This window comes from Triticum urartu, chromosome 6 (genome assembly GCF_003073215.2).
Source record: "Triticum urartu cultivar G1812 chromosome 6, Tu2.1, whole genome shotgun sequence".
Taxonomy (NCBI): Eukaryota; Viridiplantae; Streptophyta; class Magnoliopsida; order Poales; family Poaceae; genus Triticum; species Triticum urartu.
Window position 1 is genome coordinate 102,988,886 of NC_053027.1, and position 5,725 is coordinate 102,994,610.

Genomic DNA, 5,725 nt, shown 5'->3' on the forward strand with positions numbered 1-5,725 from the left:
ACCGTCCATTGAACAAGAAGACTATAAAGAACAAGTACCCACTTCCCAACATCAACGAGCTGTTTGAACAACTCAAAGGTGCTCAAGTATTCTCCAAGCTTGATCTCCGTATGGGCTATCACCAGATTCGAAATCGTGAGCAAGATATCCCCAAGACGGCATTCAGAACAAGCTATGGTTCATATGAATACACTGTCATGTCTTTTGGCCTCGTCAACGCTCCGCCAACTTTCTCTCGCATGATGAACTTCATCTTCAACCCGTACACAAATGACTTCATCTTGGTCTACCTCGATGACATTTTGGTCTTTTCCAAGAACAAGGAAGATCATGCCAAGCACTTGCGTTTGGTGCTGGATAAGCTCAGAGAACATCAGTTCTATGCCAAGTTTTCAAAGTGCGAGTTTTGGCTCAATGAGGTTCTTTATCTTGGGCATATCATCTCTGCCAAGGGCATAGCGGTGAATCCTGAGAAGGTGTCTGCAATTGTGAATTGGGAACCACCTCAGAACGTGAAGCAACTCGGCAGCTTCCTTGGTCTCGCAAGCTACTCTCGAAGGTTCGTTGAGAACTTTTCAAAGATCGCGAAGCCTCTTTCCAACCTTCTCCAGAAGCACGTCAAGTACGTTTGGTCTCCAGAATGTGACATCGCTTTCAACACCCTGAAAGAGAAATTAGTCACTGCTCCAGTTCTGACTCCTCCTGATGAATCCAAACCGTTCGAGGTCTTCTGTGATGCCTCTCTTCAAGGTCTTGGTGCAGTGTTGATGCAAGAGAAGAAAGTTGTGGCCTATACTTCTCGCTAGTTGAAGCCCAATGAAAAGAACTACCCCACTCATGACCTCGAGTTGGCGGCAGTTGTGCATGCTCTTTTGACTTGGAGACATCTCTTACTGGGAAGAAAAGTGGACATCTTCACTGACCACAAGAGTCTCAAGTACATCTTCACTCAGCCTAATCTCAACCTCAGGCAGACTCGTTGGGTCGAAATGATTCAAGAGTATAATCCGAGTATCGAATATACTTCAGGCAAGGACAATGTAATTGCTGACGCATTGAGCAGGAAGGCTTACTACAACAGTTTGATTCTCAAGCCTTACCAACTCGAGCTTTGTGAAGCTTTCCGCAAACTCAATCTGCAAGTTGTTCCTCAAGGTTTCCTCGCCAACCTCCAAGTCTCTCCTACTTTGGAAGATCAGATTCACGAGGCTCAACTTCTTGATGCTATGGTGAAGAAGGTGAAGATTGGGATTGCCAAGAGTCAATCCAAGTACAAGTGCTATCGCCTTGATGACAAGGATACTCTATTCTTCGAGGATCGCATTATTGTGCCTAAAGGTGACCTTCGTAAAGTCATTATGAATGAGGCTCACAATTCACTCCTCTCCATCCACCCTGGGAGTACGAAGATGTACCATGACCTCAAGCAGGCGTATTGGTGGACTCGAATGAAGCGTGAGATTACTCAGTTCGTGAATGAATGTGATGTCTGCAGAAGAGTGAAGGCAGAACACCAACGACCAGCTGGTCTCCTCCAACCTCTTGCCATTCCAGAATGGAAGTTTGACCACATTGAGATGGACTTCATGACGGGGTTTCCAAAGTCCAAGCGTGGCAATGATGCTATATTCGTTGTCATCGACAAACTCACTAAAGTGGCTCACTTTCTACCTATCAAAGAGTCTATCACAGCAGCTCAATTGGAGGAGCTTTATACCTCTCAGATTGTCTCTCTGCATGGCATTCCACAGTTGATTTCTTCAGATCGTGGCAGCATCTTTACCTCCAAGTTTTGGGATTCTTTTCAGAAGGCCATGGGCACCAACATCCGTTTCAGCACAACTTTTCATCCCCAAACTAGCGGCCAAGTCAAGCGTGTCAATCAGATTCTTGAAGATATGCTCAGGGCTTGCGTTATCTCTTTCGGTATGAAGTGGGAAGATTGTCTTCCATATGCCGAGTTCTCCTACAACAATAGCTTCCAAGCGAGTTCGGGCAAGGCCCCATTTGAAATTCTCTATGGCAGGAAGTGCCGTACTCCTCTTAACTGGTCAGAGACCGGTGAACGTCAACTTCTTGGAAATGACTTGATCACAGAGGCAGAGGAAATGTGCAAAGTCATTCGTGATAACCTCAAAGCAGCATAATCGCGCCAGAAGAGCTACTATGATAGTAAGCATCGTGATTTGGCTTTCGAGATCGGAGACCATGTTTACCTCCGCGTCTCTCCAATGAAAGGTACTCGTCGCTTCGGTATCAAAGGGAAGCTTTCCCCTAGATACGTGGGTCCTTTCAAGATCGTCAGCAAGAGAGGCGATCTCGCCTATCAACTCGAGCTTCCCTCCAACTTTGCAAACGTGCACGACGTGTTCCATGTCTCTCAGCTTCGCAAGTGCTTCAAGACCCCTGACCGCACCGTCAACTTCAAAGACATTGATCTCCAACAAGACCTTTCTTATCGTGAGCACCCAGTTGCTATTCTTGAAGAAACTGAGCGCAAGACTCGCAACAAGTCAATCAAATTCCTCAAAGTCAAGTGGTCACACTATTCCGACCGTGAAGCCACCTGGGAACGCGAGGATCACGTCCGTTCTGAGTACCCGGCATTTTTCCAGTCCTAGATCTCGGGACGAGATCCTTTCGTAGTGGTGGAGTGTTGTAACACCCCGAATGTAATTTACCTTATCTGTACTCCAATCTTGCCGTTTCCGGCCTAAGTTATTTTATTTTCCTCGGTGTCGGGGTTTTGTCTCTGTGTGCTGTTGTCTTTGTCCTGCATCTCATATCATGTCATCATGTGCATTGCATTTGCATACGTGTTCGTCTCATGCATCCGAGCATTCTCCCCGTTGTCCGTTTTGCATTCCGGCGATCCTATGTCACCCGGTGTCCCTTTCTACCTCTTTTCGTGTGTGGGGGTTAAACGTTTCCGGATTGGACCGAGACTTGCCATGCGGTCTTGGTTTACTACCGGTAGACCGCCTGTCAAGTTTTGTGTCATTTGGGCTTCGTCTGATACTCCAATGGTTAACCGAGGGACCGAGAAGGCCTCGTTTGTGTTGCAGCCCAACACCCTTCCAATTTGGCCTCAAACCCACCTAAACCCTCTCCATCATCTAGAGCGTTCGATCATGATCGCGTGGCCGAAAACCGCACTCTATTTGGAGCTTCCTAGCCTCCTCTACCCCTATATAAAGGCCTTCCCCGAAAAATTCGCGGATCATTCTACCCCTAACCTAGCTCCTCTTCCACCGCACCGCGCCGGACACGTCCGGTCCGGCCGGACAAAGTCGCCGCCGCCAACCAGGGCGCGCCACATGGCGGCCAAGCCCCACATCGCCGTTCCGCACCCGCCGCGACCCGCGGGGCCCGTCACCGGCCCGTCGCCCGCGCCCGCCGCCAGGGAGGCCGCGCCGCCCGCGCCTCTCGTCTCCTCCGCCGGCCACCGCCCCTGACGCCGACCGCCGTCGCGGCCTACCTCGCCGGCGCCCGCGCCAGGGAGCGGAGCCCCTTGCTCCGGCGACCTCCGCCGCGGCCGCCCTTCGCCGCCTCATCGCCGGTGGCCGCCGCCACCGCGGCTTCCTCTTCTCCGGTGCCCCCTCCGAGATCCGGCCGCGTCGACCACAACTCCGGCCGGCGAGCTTCGGGAAGCGCGCCGCTATAGTGCCGGTCGATCTGAGATCCAGATCCAGTCTTCCCCTCGGTTGACTTTTTCATCCCCGAACCCTAAATATTTGCAAACTTTGGCATGTCATAACTCTCTCATCGTAGATCCGATTTGTGCGTGTAGCATATCAAAATGTTCGTCTCGACGAGTACATCATTTTATCTCATCGCATCATTTTCATTTGAGCTCATCTTGATGTCCGAAATGCTGTTGGAAGAGGGCTATGTGATGAATTTGTCAGATCTGTTTCATCAAATGACAATTTGTCATTTTTGCCATGATTAATGTGTGCATGATATGATCCTGAGCTCTACATGTGTTTTGTTATATGCCATGCCATATTTACAGGGGTGCTTGCCGTGTATTTTTGTGATATTTGTGGTGACTAGCACAAGCTTGCAAAGTATCGTAATCGGTAATGCTGATTTCAGGGACTTAGAATTTCACTAAGTCCTTGTCCTGATTTTGTTGTTATGCCATATGTTCATGTTGTTTCCTAGTGATCCGTGCCTCTTTTGAGGATGATCAGTAAGGATGTTTTGTTAACATTGTGGTGTTCTATCCATCCATGTCTTTGTTTGCATTTATGGAGCACCCTAGCTTGAGTCAATCGAGCTCTACTTTTGCTATAAAATGATCCTGGCAGATTGTTGACATGTTTAGCGATTTTGCCGAGGATGTTGCTATTGATCCGTGCATGCTATGTTGTTGTTATTGCCATGTCTAGCTCCTATGCCATGTCTTCTTGATGGGTGCATGTTTAGTTTGTCATGCCATGCTCTGTAGTGAGTGCATCGAGCTCGTAAACATGCCTACTCGTTAACTGTTTTGCATGCTCCAGTTTTTCACTAAGTCTGAATCTGTTTATGTTTTTACCATGTTCACATGCTTGCAATTGTATTTTCTGATCCCTTTTGGCTCAAGGTCACTAAGGGACTTTTGTTAAGTGCTTTGAGTAGTTTCATGCCATGCCTTGCTTTGCCATGTTAAGTTCATGTAGCATGTAGTTTTCATACTCTAAAGTGTGCTTCCTGATGATAAATTCCAGACTTGTGTTAATTTCACCAAGTCTGAAACCTGTTTTCATTTGCACTTTTGCCATGCTTGTTTGAACCTGTTAATGGATGAATTAGCCGTAGCTCAGTGTTCATCTTTTGTCAAGCATCATGAGTGGATCCCTGCCATGTATTTTGTTGCCATGTTTGGGTGCTGTAGCATATTTATCTTGATGCATTTAGTTGGTCACTTGCTGATTATCGCAGACCGGTGCCATATTTGTTTTGCTTGCCATTTCCAAACCGTGCATCCGATTCCGGTGATCTTTATATCGATTTCAACCGAAATCACCTCACCTTTCCAGTGGCACTATTGGATTTCCAAGTTGAGGCCAGGTTCAATCATTCATTGTCAAATCTTGCATATGCATCACATATCACATCCCGCATATCATACCATGTTTGCATCATATTGCTTGAGCATTGCACGTGGTTGATTGTGTTCCGTTTGCTTGTTGTTCTTGTTTGGGTAGAGCCGGGAGACGAGTTCGTGAGCGAGGAGCCCGTTGAGTTCGCTTACGAGGATCAAGTCAACTCTGACAACTTTGCAGGCAAGATGACCATACCCTCGAAATCACTTCTATCTTTGCTTGATAGATGCTCGCTCTTTTGCTATGCCTATGCTACGATACCTACCACTTGCTTATCATGCCTCCCAAATTGCCATGTCAAACCTCTAACCCACCATGTCCTAGCTAACCGTCTAGTTGCAGGTGAAGATTGGAGAGCGTTCCTTGTTGGAACATTGTTTATTGTTGGGATATCACTATATTATCTTGTTATCTTAATGCACCTATATACTTGGTAAAGGGTGGAAGGCTCGGCCTTATGCCTAGTGTTTTGTTCCACTCTTGCCGCCCTAGATTCCGTCATATCGGTGTTATGTTCTCGGATTTTGCGTTCCTTACGCGGTTGGGTTATAATGGGAACCCCTTGACAGTTCGCCTTGAATAAAACTCTTCTAGCAATGCCCAACATTGGTTTTACCATTCGCCACCTAGCC